This window comes from Pristiophorus japonicus, chromosome 2 (genome assembly GCF_044704955.1).
Source record: "Pristiophorus japonicus isolate sPriJap1 chromosome 2, sPriJap1.hap1, whole genome shotgun sequence".
NCBI classification, from domain to species: Eukaryota; Metazoa; Chordata; class Chondrichthyes; family Pristiophoridae; genus Pristiophorus; species Pristiophorus japonicus.
The window spans coordinates 20,713,841-20,731,603 of NC_091978.1; positions in this window are offsets into that span (position 1 = coordinate 20,713,841).

Genomic DNA, 17,763 nt, shown 5'->3' on the forward strand with positions numbered 1-17,763 from the left:
GCCAAATATGTCATCTTACCCTGGCAACCATCCCAATCACAAAGAAAGTTACATTAAACACTGCTCATTCTTCCGACAATAGTCATTACCACCCATCAACCACAATTAAACAATCACTAATTTCAATTCACAGGGGCTTCAAAACAGAATGACAGTAATTGCAGCAACCTGCAATTGTATTTAAACCAACGAGCCCCTGTCATTAGTAATTAGTAACCTCAAGTTATCCATTAAACCTGCAGTTAGTTCAGAAGTGGGGAGGGTCCAATGCTGTTCCAATGCTCTCCTGGCCGGCCTCCCACCTTGCACTCTTCGTAAACCTGAGCTCATCCAAAACTCTGCTGTCCGTGTCCTAACTCGCACCAAGTCCCATTCGTCCATCACCCCTGAGTCTCACTCCAGAGATTTGAGCACATAAAGGAGCTGACACTCCAGTGCAGCGCTGAGGGAGCGCTGCATTGTCAGAGGGGCCGTTTTTCAGATGAGTCGTTAAACCAAGGCCCTGTCTGCTCTCTCAAGTGGGCATAAAAGATCCACGGCATAATTTTGAAGAAGAGCGGGGGAGTCTTCTCCGGTGTCCTGGCTAATATTTATCCCTCAACCAACATCACGTAAAACAGATTATCTGATCATTATCACAGTGCTGTTTGTGGGAGCTTGCTGTGTACAAATTGGCTGCTGCGTTTCCTACATGACAGCGACTACACTCCAAAAGTACTTCATTGGCTGTAAAGTGCTTTGGGACATCCTGAGATGGTGCAAGGTGCTCGGAGGAGCTGATGGGTTCCTCCTAGCTCCATATTGAAATGGTGTGTCACCCCCACACACCCTGCAATCGCCTCCCCGCTCCCCTGGCACAGCCGCCGGCTGACTTTCCTCCTCTTGGTGCCGGCGCACAGCTCCTTGGAGCACGATTGGCGTCCCCAGCGTACGCAGCCCGCTGACGAAAGATGACCAATTCCACGTGGTCCTCTTGCTCTCAGTGTCAGTGCACACAGTCCTTGCTGTCGCACGGTGGTGAGTTTGGTGGCTCCATCTCTGGGAATCCTGATTGCACAACCCCGACTGATGGGATGGGAAGAGAGGGGGGAGGAGTGGTGAGAGGGCGGTAGAAGGGGAGGGGAATGGAGAGGTTGAGCGGTGGAGGGGGGAAAGGAATGGAGGGGAGGGGGAGGAGGGAAGAGAGGGCGGCAGAAGGGGAGGGGAATGGAGAGGTTGGTGGCGGAGGGAGAGGAGGTGTGAGGGGTGGGCGGAAGGGGAGGAGGGGGAGGGGATTGGGGGGCAGATGGGGAGGAGGGGTGAGGGCGGAGGTGGGGCGGAGGATGAGGAGGTTTGAGAGGTGGGCAGAAGGGGAGGGGAATTGGGGGAGAGGGTGGAGGGGAAGGGGAATGGGGAAGGGGAATGGGGGGCGGAGGGGGCAGGAGTGGGGGGGAAGGAGGGGGGGCGAAATGGGGGGGCGGAGGGGGTCGGGAGTGGGGGGGGGAGGGAAATGGGGAGGGGAATGGGGTGAAGGGGAAGGAGACTGGGGGGGGCGGAGGGGGCAGGAGTGGAGGGGAAGGAGGGAGAGGGGAATGGGGAGTGGAGGGGGAGGAGGTGTTGGGGTGGGCGGAAGGGGAGGGGAATGGAGGGGAGGGTGGAGGGGGAGGGGACTAGTGGGGGTGAGGGGGGGCTGGTGGTGCGGAGGCAGGATAATCTCTCAGAGCTTGACCTTTCTTTACGAGTGGGTAATTGCAGTGATGAATAACATCAGGAACATAAACATGCTGGTGGTGATATTAGCGGATGAATGCTTAATGCATTCCTGTGCCTGCTAGTTAAAAGGAATAAATGCATGAGTAATGGTCTGCTAATTGTTATTTGTAGCATACTGACTTCAGTTGCTATCGGTCCATGGAAGATTTCCATCTTCTGAAGTGCGCTGTACGATTCAAATTTATAAATAATCATTTCTATTTTCATATACATAGCACTCCATTATTTTATACTCCCTCAAAAGGCCTCGCCCCTGAAGTGCACTGCCTGCCATGTAACTGTGGGTGAATGAATTGCGTCACAACTTGGGGCATAAATATAAAATACAGTAATACGCTTGCTTCATCATGTCAACACATCTCAAATGCTCTTCACATAATGTACTATGGTTGGAATACAGATAGAAAGGCTTGCATTTATATAGCGCCTTTCACGACCACCAGGTGTCCCAAAGCGCTTTACAGCCAATGAAGTACATTTTTTTTGAAGTGTAGTCGTTGCTGTAATGTAGGAAACACAGCAGCCAACTTGAGCACAGCAAGCTCCCACAAACAGCAATGTGATAATGACCAGATAATCTGTTTGTGTTATGTTGATTGAGGAATAAATATTGGCCAGGACACACGGGGAGAACGCCCCCTGTTCTTCTTCAAAATAGTCTCTTCCCCTTCTTAGGCAGTCCCTCAGAGTCGAGGATGACATGCTTCCATACTAATATGAGTTCTCAGGTGACTGAAGAGACCATTGCGGGACCTACAGTCTCTGTCACATAGAGCCTGCACCACCATTCAATGAGTTCATGGCTGAACATGCAACTTCAGTACCCCATTCCTGCTTTCTCGCCATATCCCTTGATCCCCCTAGTAGTAAGGACTACATCTAACTCCTTTTTGAATATATTTAGTGAATTGGCCTCAACAACTTTCTGTGGTAGAGAATTCCACAGGTTCACCACTCTCTGGGTGAAGAAGTTTCTCCTCATCTCGGTCCTAAATGGCTTACCCCTTATTCTTAGACTGTGACCCCTGGTTCTGGACATCCCCAACATTGGGAACATTCTTCCTGCATCTAACCTGTCTAAACCCGTCAGAATTTTAAATGTTTCTATGAGATCCCCTCTCATTCTTCTGAACTCCAGTGAATACAAGCCCAGTTGATCCAGTCTTTCTTGATATGTCAGTCCTGCCATCCCGGGAATCAGTCTGGTGAACCTTCACTGCACTCCCTCAATAGCAAGAATGTCCTTCTTCAAGTTAGGAGACCAAAACTATACACAATACTCCAGGTGTGGCCTCACCAAGGTCCTGTACAACTGTAGTAAGACCTCCCTGCCCCTGTACTCAAATCCCCTCGCTATGAAGGCCAACATGCCATTTGCTTTCTTAACCGCCTGCTGTACCTGCATTCCAACCTTCAATGACTGATGTACCATGACACCCAGGTCTCGTTGCACCTCCCCTTTTCCTAATCTGTCACCATTCAGATAATAGTCTGTCTCTCTGTTTTTACCACCAAAGTGGATAACCTCACATTTATCCACAGGTGGGGCAGACGGTTGTTGAAGGGACGGGTGGGTGGGGTACTTGGGTTGTCATGCGATCCTTCTGCTGTTTGCGCTTGGCTTCAGCTTGCTCCCGGCGAAGAGACTCGAGGTGTTCGGTGCCTTCCCGGATGCTTCTCCTCCACTTTGAGCGGTCTTGGGCCCAGGGACTCCCAGGTGTCGGTGGGGATGTTGCACTTTATCAAGGAGGCTTTGAGGGTGTCCTTGAAACGTTTCCTCTGCCCACCTGGGGCTCGCTTGACTTGTTGGAGCTCCGAGTAGAGCGCTTGTTTGGGAGTCTTGTGTCGGGCATGTGGACAATGTGGCCTGCCCAACGGAGCTGGTCGAGCGTGGTCAGTGCTTCGATGCTGGGGATGTTGGCCTGAGTGAGAACACTGACGTTGGTGCGCCTATCCTGCCAATGGATTTGCAGGATCTTGCGGAGGCAGCATTGGTGGTACTTCTCCAGTGCTTTGAGGTGTCTGCTGTACATAGTCCATGTCTCTGAAGCATATAAGAACATAAGAACATAAGAAATAGGAGCAGGAGTAGGCCATACAGCCCCTCGAGCCTGCTCCGCCATTTTAGATGGCTGATCTGATCATCGACTCAGGTCCACTTCCCTGCCCACTCCCCATAACCCCTTATTCTCTTATCAGTTAAGAACCTGTCTATCTTTGTCTTAAATCGATTCAATTTCCCAGCTTCATCAGCATTCTGAGGCAGCGAATTTCACAGATTTACAACTCTCTGAGAGAAGAAATTTTTCCTCATCTCAGTTTTAAATGGGCGGCCCCTTATTCTAAGATTATGACCTCTAGTTCTAGTCTCCACTATCAGTGGAAAAATCCACTCTGAATCCACCTTGTCTAGCCCCCTCATAATCTTATACGTTTTGATAAGATTACCTCTCATTCTTCTGAATTCCAATAAGTAGAGGCCCAACCTACTCAACCTTTCCTCATAAGTCAACCCGCTCATCTCCGGAATCAACCTAGTGAACCTTCTCTGAACTGCATCCAAAGCAAGTATATCCTTTTGTAAATATGGAAACCAAAACTGCACGCAGTATTCCAGTGTGGTCTCACCAATACCTTATTTAGCTGTAGCAAGACTTCCCTGCTTTTCAATTCCATCCCCTTTGCAATAAAGCCAAGATTCCATTGGCTTTCCTGATCACTTGCTGTACCGACATACTATCCTTTTGTGTTTCATGCACCAGGACCCCCAGGTCCCGCTGTAGTGCGGCACTTTGCAATCTTTCTCATTTAAATAATAACTTGCTCTTTGATTTTTTTTGAATGGTGTTGCAGGCTCAAAGGGCCGAATGGCCTACTCCTGCACCTATTTTCTATGTTTCTATGTTCCAGCACTGCACCCGATACGTCGGCCTAGATTGTTGTGCTCAAGTCTTTGGAGTGGGACTTGAACCCACAACCTTCTGACTCAGAGGCGAGAGTGCTGCCCACCGACCCCTAGCTGACACTTCGAACACAGTTCTCAAGCAAATGCCACGACCCACTCTGTGCCAACACTATCTCACAAGTGGGTGTGATAGAGCTCCCCCTAGTGGATTACCGATGTAATGCAACTACTGATGTAAACACACAAATGTGTCATGTGACAAGGTCACATGATGACAGCTTCTGTGTGGAGCCATCTTGTGTGTGGTGTGCTTCTAAGTGCTGTAGTAATAATACATCACAGTGGACAAAGAGATCAATAGCCAGACGATTTGTCTTCTTTGGCGGCAATGGTTGAGGGAGGACTGTAGGCCGAAACTGCAGGAAAACACCCTGCTCTGCAAACATTGTAAAGGATCCTTAATCCTTCGCAACGGGTAAGCGGGATCTGAAGCACCACCCTTCTAACAATACATCAACAACTTGCATTTATATAGCGCCTTTAACGTAGTAAAACGTCAGATGGCTTTTCACGGAAGCCCACTCAAACAAAGTTTAACCCTGAGCCATATGAGACATTAGGACGGGTGACCAAAAGCTTTGCCAAAGAGGTGGGTTTTAAGGAGCAACTTCCAGGAAGCGAGAGAAGTCGAGAGGCGGAGAGGTTTAGGGAAGGGATTCCAGAGCTTAGGACCTAAGCAGCTGAAGGCACGGCCGCCAATGGTGGGGTGAAGGAAGTTGGGGCGGCACAAGAGGTGCAACACTCTCTCTGCTCTCAACTGGAGTACCGATCTAGATTAGTCCTTGAATCCTGGTGTGAACCTGGGTTTGCAAAGATCTCGGGAGATCAGAAATCCGACAGATTGGGTGTGCTGGAAAAAGGTCATAGAATCAAAGAAAATTACGACACAGAAGAAGGCCATTCGGCCCTTCGTGTCCGTGCCGGTCAAAAAAGAGCTACACAGCCTAATCTCACCTTCCAGCACTCGATCCGTAGCCCTGTAGGTTACGGCTCTTTAAATGCACATCCAAGTACCTTTTAAATGTGGTGAGGGTTTCTGCCTCTACCACACTTTTAGGCAGTGAGTTCCAGACCCCCACCACCATCTGGGTGAAGAAGTGTTTCCTCATCTCCCCTCTAATCATGCCACCAACTATTTTAAATCTATGCCCCCTGGTTATTGACCCCTCTGCTATGGGAAATTGGTCCTTCCTATCCACGCCCCTCACAATTTTATACACCTCAATAAGGTCTCCCCTCAGCCTCCTCTGTTCCAAAGAAAACAGACCCAGCCTATCTAATCTTTCCTCATAGCTAAAATTCTCCAGTCCTGGCAACATCCTTGTAAATCTCCTCTGTATTCTCGCTAGTGCAATCACATCTGTCCTATAATGTGGTGACCAGAACTGCATGCAGTACTCTAGCTGTGGCCGAACTAGTGTTTTATATAATTCAAGCAAAACCTCTCCGCTCTGATATTCCATGCCTCAGCTAATAAACTATCCCGCATGCCTTCTTAACCACCTTATCTATCTGTCCTGCTACCTTCAGGGATTTGTGGACATGCACTCCCAGGTCCCTCTGTTCCTCTACAGAATCAGACAGATACAGGGGCCGAAGCTGGCTGCAAACCATTCTGGCCGTTTTAGGATGTTTTAAGCTCTGCGTTAACACAAGGGCTGCATCGCATTCGGAGTGTATGAGGCAGCAGAACTCTCACCTCTGGGTTACAAACATAAACTGGCTTCAGGTTTGTATCTGTGTGTGTAGTGTACTTGTGCGTGCCATACACTTGTATCCGTGCATGCCGTACACTTGTACCCGTGCGTGCCGTACACTTGTACCCGTGCGTGTTGTACACTTGTACCCGTGCGTGTTGTACACTTGTACCCGTGCGTGTTGTACAATTGCACCTGTGCGTGCTGTACACTTGTACCCGTGCGTGTTGTACACTTGTACCCGTGCGTGTTGCACACTTGTACCCATGCGTGCCGTACACTTGTACCCATGCGTGTTGTACACTTGTACACGTGCGTGCCATACACTTGTACCCGTGCGTGTTGCACACTTGTACCCGTGCGTGCCGTACACTTGTACCCGTGCGTGTTGTACACTTGTACACGTGCGTGCCGTACACTTGTACCCGTGCGTGTTGTGGAACAGCTTGCAGTTAATGTGGCCCTGCAATGTGTAGGGGCTCTTGGTGCTCCAGAATGTGCTCCGTGTTAGGTTTATGCCACAGCCTATAACAGGGCAACAACTACAGCCATCCATCTAAACCGACTGTCAAATAAAACACTGACTAAGAGCCCTACAGCTCTGAATGAAATGAAAGGTTTCAAACCGCTGTTCACACACGATTGCACAAGCTCTATTGTGGCTGTGTTCTGTAAAACACGCCCGAGGAGCTGGGAAGAGTGGGAATTACGGTGCATAATCCCCCGCCCCCCCCCACCATGCGCACCCTCGCACCATTCGGGAGCTAGGTTTTAACGAGCGTCTTCAAGGAGGAGACAGGCGGAGAGGTTTAGAGAGGGAATTCCCGAGCTTAAGCCGAGACGGCTGAAGGCACATGGTGGGGTGAAGTAATTGGGGGATGCACAAGCGGACAGCATTGGAGGAGCGCAGAAATTTCGGGTGATTATAGGGCTAGAGGAAGTTACAGAGATAGGGAGGGGCGAGACCATGGAGGCATTTGAACACGTTTTAAAGGTGCACAAACAGTGGAAATTGCTTTCACTTAAATCTCGTTGCTAAAATAAAATCCTACGCTGCATATCAACTGTTAATGAGCTGAAAGCAGCAAGGAAATTGACCCCCATAAATTCAGAAACCCCAGTTTAGAAATATAGCTGCAGTACTACTGGTTCCCAGCTAGTGGTGCTGTTGAGAATGGCAATAGATACCAGCTCAGCAGCGCCACTTACAGGGCATAGAAACATAGAAACATAGAAACAAGGTGCAGGAGTAGGCCATTCGGCCCTTCGAGCCTGCACCGCCATTGAATAAGATCATGGCTGATCCTTCCCTCAGTACCCCCTTCCTGCTTTCTCTCCATATCCCTTGATCCCCCTAGTTATAAGGGCCATATCTAACTCCCTCTTCAATATATCCAATGAACTGGCATCAACAACTCTTTGCGGCAGGGAATTCCACAGGTTAACAACTCTCTGAGTGAAGAAGTTTCTCCTCATCTCAGTCCTAAATGGTCTGCCCCTTATCCTAAGACTGTGTCCCCTGGTTCTGGAATTCCCCAACATCAGGAACATTCTTCCCGCATCTAAACTGTCCCGTCCTGTCAGAATCTTTATGTTTCTATGAGATTTCCTCTCATCCTTCTAAACTCCAGTGTATAAAGACCCAATTGATCCAGTCTCTCCTTATATGTCAGTCCTGCCATCCCAGGAATCAGTCTGGTGAACCTTCGCTGCACTCCCTCAATAGTAAGAACGTCCTTCCTCAGATTAGGAGACCAAAACTGAACAAAGAACAAAGGCCCTGTACAACTGCAGTAAGACTTCCTTGCTCCTCTACTCAAATCCCCTAGCTATGAAGCCAACATACCATTTGCCTTCTTCACCGCCTGCTGTACCTGCATGCCAACTTTCAATGACTGATGAACCATGACACCCAGGTCTCGCTGCACCTCCCCTTTACCTAATCTGCTGCCATTCAGATAATATTCTGCCTTCGTGTTTTTGCCCCCAAAGTGGATAACCTCACATTTATCCACATTATACTGCATCTGCCATGTATTTGCCCACTCACCCAACCTGTCCAAGTCACTCTGCAGCCTCTTAGCATCCTCCTCACAGCTCACACCGCCACGCAGTTTCGTGTCATCTGCAAACTTGGAGATATTACACTCAATTCCATCATTTGAATCATTAATATATATTGTAAAGAGCTGGGGTCCCAGCACTAAGCCCTGCGGCACCCCACTAGTCACCTCCTGCCATTCTGAAAAGGACCCGTTTATCCCAACTCTCTGTTTCCTGTCTGCCAACAGTTCTCTATCCACGTCAGTACATTACCCCCAATACCATGTGCTTTGATTTTGCACACCAATCTCTTGTGTGGGACCTTGTCAAAAGCATTTTGAAAGTCCAAATACACCACATCCACTGGTTCTCCCTTGTCGACTCTACTGGTTACATCCTCAAAAAATTCCAGAAGATTTGTCAAGCATAATTTCCCTTTCCATGCTGACTTGGACCAATCCTTTCACTGCTTTCCAAATGTGCTGCTATTTCATCCTTAATGATTGATTCCAACATTTTCCCCACTACTTATGTCAGGCTAACCGGTCTATAATTACCCGTTTTCTCTCTCCCTCCTTTTTTAAAAAGTGGTGTTACATTAGCAACCCTTCAGTCCATAGGAACTGATCCAGAGTCGATAGACTGTTGGAAAATGATCACCAATGCATCCACTATTTCTAGGGCCACTTCCTTAAGTACTCTGGGATGTAGACTATCAGACCCTGGAGATTTATCGGCCTTCAATCCCATCAATTTCTCTAACACAATTTCCTGCCTAATAAGGATATCCTTCAGTTCCTCCTTCTCACTAGACCCTCGGTCTCCTAGTACATCCGGAAGGTTACTTGTATCTTCCTTCGTGAAGACAGAACCAAAGTATTTGTTCAATTGGTCTGCCATTTCTTTGTTCCCCGTTATAAATTCACCTGAATCCGACTGCAAGGGACCGATGTTTGTCTTCACTAATCTTTTTCTCTTCACATATCTATAGAAGCTTTTGCAGTTAGTTTTTAGGATCCTGACAAGCTTCCTCTCGTACTCTATTTTCCCCCTCTTAATTAAAATCTTTGTCCTCCTCTGCTGAATTCTAAATTTCTCCCAGTCCTCAGGTTTGCTGCTTTTTCTGGCTAATTTATATGCCATTTCCTTGGATTTAACACTATCCTTAATTTCCCTTGTTTGCCACGGTTGAGCCACCTTCCCCATTTTATTTTTACTCCAGACAGGGATGTACCATTGTTGAAGTTCATCCATATGATCTTTAAAGGTTTGCCATTGTCTATCCACCATCAACCCTCAGCATCATTTGCCAATCTAATCTAGCCAATTTGCGCCTCATACTGTCAAAGTTACCTTTTCTTAAGTTTAGGACCCTAATTTCTGAATTAACTTTGTCATTCTCCATCTTAATAAAGAATTCTACCATATTATGGTCACTCTTCCCCAAGGGGCCTCGCATAACAATATTGCTAATTAGTCATTTCTCATTACACATCACCCAGTCTAGGATGGCCAGCTCTCTGGTTGGTTCCTCGACATATTGGTCTAGAAAACCATCCCTAATACACTCCAGGAAATCCTCCTCCACCGCATTGCTACCAGTTAGGTTAGCCCAATCAATATGTAGATTAAAGTCGCCCATGATTATGCTGTACCTTTATTGCACACATCCCTTATTTCTTGTTTGATGCTGTCCCCAACCTCACTACTACTATTTTGTGGACTGTACACAACTCCCACTAGCGTTTTCTGCCCTTTGGTATTCCGTAGCTCCACCCATACCGATTCCACATCATCCAAGCTAATGTCCTTCCTTACTATTGCATTAATTTCCTCTTTAACCAGCAATGCCACCCCACCTCCTTTTCCTTTTGTCTATCCTTCCTAAATGCTGAATACCCCTGGATGTTGAGTTCCCAGCCTTGGTCACCCTGGAGCCATGTCTCCGTGATGCCAATCACATCGTATCCGTTAACTGCTATCTTCGCAGTTAATTCGTCCACCTTGTTCCGATAACTCCTCGCATTGAGGCACAGAGTCTTCAGGCTTGTCTTAACACATTTTGCCCCTTTAAAATTTTGCTGTAATGTGGCCCTTTTTGTTTTTTGCCTTGGGTTTCTCTGCCCTCCACTTTTACTATTTGCCTTTCTATCTTTTGCTTCTGACTCCATTTTATTTCCCTCTGTCTCCCTGCATAGGTTCCCATCCCCCTGCCATATTAGTTTAACTCCTCCCCAACAGCACTAGCAAACACTTCCCCTCGGACATTGGTTCCAGTCCTGCCCAGGTGCAGACTGTCCGGATAGTGTATAGTGTATAGTTTCGTGTATAGCGCTACTATAGCAGAAATAAAAACAGTTAGCCATGACAGCTTATGGGTTTATTTGGATTTATTACTATTGGTTGAGTTTTATAAACAGTTTCAAAGTAATGAAATAAAAACTAACCCAATAAAAATATTTTAAAGATCATGTGTTCAAAGTCCCAGTGCTCTTGCTGTTTCCTCTCTCAATCCCCAGTTGTGGCTCAGTGGGCAGCACCCTCGCCTCTGAAGGTTGTGGGTTCAAGTCTCACTCCAGATACTCAACATGAAAATCTCGGCTGACACTCCAGTGCAGTACTGAAGGAGTGCTGCACTGTCAGAGGTGCCGTCTTTCAGATGAGCTGTTAAAAGAAGGCCCTGTCTGCCCTCTCAGGTGGATGTAAAAAATCCCACGGCTCTTGAAGAAGAGCAGGGGAGTTCTCACTGGTGTCCAGGCCAATATTTATCGCTCACCCAATACAATCACTAAACCAGATTATCTGGTCATTATCGTGCTGCTGTTTGTGGGAGCCTGCTGTGTGCAAATTGGCTGCCGCGTTTCCCACATTACAACAGCGACTACACTTCAAAAAGCACTTCATTGGCTGTAAAGCGCTTTGCGACGTCCTGAAGTCGTTATATAAATGCAAGTTCTTTCTTCTTCCATTCTAGGATTTAACGAGGAGCAAAGCTTCAAGTCACAGCAGGGAGAGTTCTACACAAAATGGCTGATTCTGGAGGGCCTCGAGTACTCAGAAATGAAGATTTGCATTTATATTTGCCTCAAGTACTCAAAGAACATTTTGCATTTATATAGTGTCTTTTACGACCTCAGGACGTCTATCTGTATTTTACTTTTGGAGTGTAGTCACTGTTGTAATCAGTCTGATACGAGTACAGAAAAAGCCCTTTATAACATTTAGGGAATTTGGCAGATGGAGTATAATGTGGGAAAATGTGAGGTTAACCACCTTAGCAGGAAAAATAGAAAAGCAAATTATAATTTAAATGGAGAAAAATTGCAAAGTGCTGCAGTACAGAGGTACCTGGGGGTCCTTGTGCATGAAACACAAAAAGTTAGTATGCAGGTACAGCAAGTATTCAGGAAGGCAAATGGAATGTTGGCCTTTATTGCAAGGGGGATAGAGTATAAAAGCAGAGAAGTCCTGCTACAACTGTACAGGGTACTGGTGAGACCACACCTGGAGTACTGCATACAGTTTTGATCTCCGTATTTAAGGAAGGATATACTTGCATTGGAGGCTGTTCAGAGAAGGTTCACTAGGTTGATCCCGGAGATGAGGGGGTTGACTTATGAAGATTAGTTGAGTAGGTTGGGCCTACACTCATTGGAGTTCAAAAGAATGAGGTGATCTTATCGAAACATATAAGATACTGAGGGGGTTCGACAAGGTGGATGCAGAGAGGATGTTTCCACTCATAGGGGAAACTAAAACTAGGGGACATAGTCTCAGAATAAGGGGCCGCCCATTTAAAACTGAGGAATTTCTTCTCTCAGAGGGTTGTAAATCTTTGGAATTTTTTTCCCCAGAGAGCTGTGGGGGCTGGGTCATTGAATATATTTAAGGTGGTGATAGTCAGATTTTTGAGCGATAAGGGAGTAAAGAGTTAAGGGGAGCGGGCAGGGAAGTGGAGCTGAGTCCATAATCAGATCAGCCATGATCGTATTGAATGGCAGAGTAGGCTCGAGGGCTCGAATGGCCTACTCCTGCTCCTATTATGTTATGTTCTTAGTTCAGCCGAGACCAATAGCCAAGATTATTTTCTACAGCTGTTAGCTGGGATAGGAGGGAGACGGAACACAAACTGTGGTGCTGTAGCAAACACCTCCGGGACCTGGCTTCGAATCCAGACCACTGACATTACACGTTCTTGATCGGAGGGTTGCAGTGCAATAATTACTGGCCGATGTCAATGCAGGTCCCAATGCACAGGTATTGAAACACAACACCATCCTTTAAAACTGCCACTAAAAATAAATCACCCATGTAAAATAAATCTAGGTCTGATTCAACTGTTAGCGCACTCAGCTCTGGGTCAGATGGCTGCGGGTTGAAGCACGTGATCCAGGCTGGCTCACCAGTGCCGTTGTGAGTGAATGCTGCGTTGTCAGAGGTGGCAGACCCCATTTGTTAAAGGTCCAATGGCAATCAAAGGGCAGTAGGGGATTCTCATGATATTTTGGCCAACTTTCATCCCTTAACCAGTACCACAAAAAAAATTAGATTACCTGGTCATTCATCTCATTGCAGCCTGTGGGATCTACCCCCGTGCAAGATGGCTGCAGTATTGGCGGAGATATCAAGAGCCACTCCTCTTTGCTGTAATTAACGGTCATCAGCATCATCATCTTAGGCGGTCCCTCGAAACAAGGATGACTTGCTTCCACACCAAAAAGGGATGAGTTCACAGGTGTTTCAATGAAGAACCTAATATTCCGGATCCCGAATACATCTTGAAGGGTGGAAGATATCTGGGCGTGGATTTTTTTTAACGTGTGGTGGCTGTTGCAGCCCAGCCAGCACACGGGCTTGAGAGAGCTAGGTGAAGCACTTTGCAATCTGTTTGGAGAATCATGATGGGGCTATGTAAAAGCAAGACTTTCATTCATAGACAATCTAGTTTTTCATTATGCATTTAATGATGTGGGCATCACTGGCAAGGCCAGCATTTATTGCCCATCCCTAATTGCCATTGAGGTGGTGGTGGTGAGCCACCTTCTTGAACCGCTGCAGGCCCATGCGGTGAAGGTACTCCCACAGTGCGGTTAAAGAGGGAGTTCCAGGATTTTGACCCAGCGGCGATTTACTTCCAAGTCAGGATGGCGTGTGACTTGGAGGTGCTGTCGAAGCAGCCTTGGCGAGTTGCGGCAGTGCATCTTGTAGATGGTACCCACTGCGGCCACAGTGGCGGAGGGAGTAAACGTTGGATGAGGTGCCAATCAAGCGGGCTGCTTTGTCCTGGATGGCGTAGAGCTTCTTTGTGTGTTGTTGGAGCTGCACTCATCCGGGCAAGTACGATTTGCCACTCTGTCCAACTAACCCAGTGACCAGGGTATCTGCTGCTGACTGCTGTGCAATGACCCATTATTGAACTCCATCTACACTCACATTGCAAGTGAGGCACAGGGTCAGGTGGAGGCTGTGGTGCTTCCAACAGTCAAATTGTCAAACGTCACCGCAACCGCAACAGGTATTAGGTGGGAGAATGAAAGGGAGGTTTCATCTGTGTCATACTGGATCTGACCTGGGGAGGTCAGTCTTGCTGGATGTTATTCTGCAACTAACTCAAGTTAGACCTGACCCGGGTGATCTTGATGCAGGTACTGGGTGGTGAGTAAATGTTTTTAGTATAAGGGGTGTTGCAGTGGTGTGGGTTGGGACTGATTGGGCTGGGTGCTCTTTGCCTTTCCGTCATTGTTTGTATAGATTTGTATGTAACCTTCAGGGCTGCTGATGAAGGGCCACGCGGCTCTTTGTCGGCCGGCGCGGACACGGTGGGCTGAAATGGCCTCCTTCTGTGCTGTAAATTTCTATGTCTCTTATGTTTCTAAGGTGGAAGAGGGGGTATTGTGCAAAGAGGAGAGATTGAGATGACAAGGCCTGTATTTCCTAGAATTTAGATGAACTCATTGAAACATAAAACTCTTACAGGGCTTAACAAGGTAGATGCAGGGAGGGTGTTTCCCCTGGCTGGGGAGTCCAGAACCAGGCGTCTCAGTCTCATAGAGGGGTCGGCCATTTAGGACCGAGATGAGGAGAAATCTCGTCACTCAACGAGTTGTGAATCTTTGGAATTGTCCACCCCAGAGGGCTGAGGATGCTCAGTCGTCGAGTCTGACCAAAAGCTTGGTCAAAGACATATGTTTTAAAGAGTGTCTTGGAGTAGGAAAGAGGTGTACAGAGTGTAGAGGTTTAGGCAGGGAATTCCAGAGCTTGGGGCCCAGGTACAGAATGGTTGAGCGATTATGATCAGGGATGCTCAAGACAGTCCTTGGGACATTTCACTATGTTAAAAGCTCTATATAAATACAAGTTGTTATATTCAAGACAGAGGTCAATAGATTTTTAGATTCTAAGAGAATCAAGGGCTAGGGGGATAGTGTGGGAAAGTGTTAACATAGAAACATAGAAAATCGGTGCAGGAGTAGGCCATTCGGCCCTTCTAGCCTGCACCGCCATTCAATGAGTTCATGGCTGAACATGCAACTTCAGTACCCCATTCCTGCTTTCTCACCATACCCCTTGATCCCTTTAGCCATAAGAGCCATATCTAACTCCCTTTCTGAATATATTTAGTGAATTAGCCTCAACAACTCTCTGCAGTAGGGAATTCCACAGGTTAATAACTCTCTGGGTGAAGAAGTTTCTCCTCATCTCGGTCCTAAATGGCTTACCCCTTATCCTTAGACTGTGACCCCTGGTTCTGGACTTCCCCAACATTGGGAACATTCTTCTTGCATCTAACCTGTCTAAACCCGTCAGAATTTTAAATGTTTCTATGAGATCCTATCTCATTCTTCTGAACTCCAGTGAATACAAGCCCAGTTGATCCAGTCTTTCTTGATAGGTCAGTCCCGCCATCCCGAGAATCAGTCTGGTGAACCTTCGCTGCACTCCCTCAATGTCCTTCTTCAAGTTAGGAGACTAAAACTGTACACAATACTCCAGGTGTGGCCTCATCAAGGCCCTGTACAACAGTAGCAACACCTCCCTGCCCCTGTACTCAAAGCCCCTCGCTATGAAGGCCAACATGCCATTTGCTTTCTTAACCGCCTGCTGTACCCGCATGCCAACCTTCAATGACTGATGTACCATGACACCCAGGTCTCGTTGCACCTCCCCTTTTCCTAATCTGTCACCATTCAGATAATAGTCTGTCTCTCTGTTTTTACCACCAAAGTGGATAACCTCACATTTATCCACATTATACTTCATCTGCCATGCATTTGCCCACTCACCTAACCTATCCAAGTCACTCTGCAGCCTCATAGCATCCTCCTTGCAGCTCACACTGCCACCCAACTTAGTGTTATCCGCAAATTTGGAGATACTACATTTAATCCCCTCGTCTAAATCATTAATGTACAATGTAAACAGCTGGGGCCCCAGCACAGAACCTTGCGGTACCCCACTAGTCACTGCCTGCCATTCTGAAAAGTACCCATTTACTCCTACTCTTTGCTTCCTGTCTGCCAACCAGTTCTCAATCCACATCAGCACACTACCCCCAATCCCATGTGCTTTAACTTTGCACATTAATCTTGTGTGGGACCTTGTCCAAATACACCACATAAACTGGTTCTCCCTTGTCCACTCTACTGGAAACATCCTCAAAAAATTCCAGAAGATTTGTCAAGCATGACTTCCCTTTCACAAATCCATGCTGACTTGGACCTATCGTGTCACCTCTTTCCAAATGCGCTGCTATGACATCCTTAATAATTGATTCCATCATTTTACCCACTACTGATGTCAGGCTGACCAGTCTATAATTCCCTGTTTTCTCTTTCCCTCCTTTTTTAAAAAAAGTGGGATTACATTGGCTACCCTCCACTCGATAGGAACTGATCCAGAGTCTATGGAATGTTGGAAAATGACTGTCAATGCATCCGCTATTTCCAAGGCCACCTCCTTAAGTACTCTGGGATGCAGTCCAACAGGCGCTGGGGATTTATCGACCTTCAATCCCATCAATTTTCCCAACACAATTTCCCGACTAATAAGGATTTCCCTCAGTTCCTCCTTCTTACTAGACCCTCTGACCCCTTTTATATCTGGAAGGTTGTTTGTGTCCTCCTTAGTGAATACCGAACCAAAGTACTTGTTCAATTGGTCTGCCATTTCTTTGTTCCCCATTATGACTTCCCCTGATTCTGACTGCAGGGGACCTAGGTTTGTCTTTACTAACCCTTTTCTCTTTACATATCTATAGAAGCTTTTGCAGTCCGTCTTAATGTTCCCTGCAAGCTTCCTCTCGTACTCTATTTTCCTTGCCCTAATCAAACCCTTTGTCCTCCTCTGCTGAGTTCTAAATTTCTCCCAGTCCTTGGGTTCACTGCTATTTCTGGCCAATTTGTATGCCACGTCCTTGGCTTTAACACTATCCCTGATTTCCCTTGATAGCCACGGTTGAGCCACCTTCCCTTTTTTATTTTTACGCCAAACAGGGATGTACAATTGTTGTCGTTCATCCATGCGGTCTCTAAATGTCTGCCATTGCCCATCCACAGTCAACCCCTTCAGTATCATTTGCCAATCTATCCTAGCCAATTCACGCCTCATACCTTTAAAATTACCCTTCTTTAAATTGAGGTGGAAGATCAGCCATGATCTTAATGAAGGGGGACAACAGGCTCGAAGGGCCTACTCTTGCTCCTATTTAAGTCCTTATGTTCTTTCCCATCATTGCTTGTCAAATTGCACAGGCTAGACTTGCGACACATCATCGCCCATTTAGCGCCCATATTAGAGCCGAGATGCAGATTGTCGCCCATATTTGCTGAAAAATGGAAACTAGCGTCCAATTGTCGCCAGTTTATCGCCGGCCCAACTTTCGGCACTGCTGAATGAGCTGCATTGCCCGGGCCTACTTTAAAAACAAATATGACATCATCCTCGTGCAAGGCCGAGAATAGTGCTTACAATGGAAACTTGCGCCCGATTATGGCCCAGATTATCACCGAGCGCTACTTTCGGCATTTTGCCCAAATGATCGCTGGCCCAAAAATAGGCTGAAGAAAAGCTGCAATAATTCGGCACTACAGGGAGTATCTGTAGTAAAAGGCTGTCAGGAGAATCAATTTGAGTGTGATTTTAAGGGCCTTTTTGACTCTTGTCAATCATCTAATCACATTTGAGGGCATTTGTAGCGATTTATAGTGATGGGACCTGTAATTTCTCAACCAGTATTGATCACTAATCACATGCTGCAGAATAGAGATGGGAGAACAAATGAGAAGTTACAAATAAGTACATTGCTGT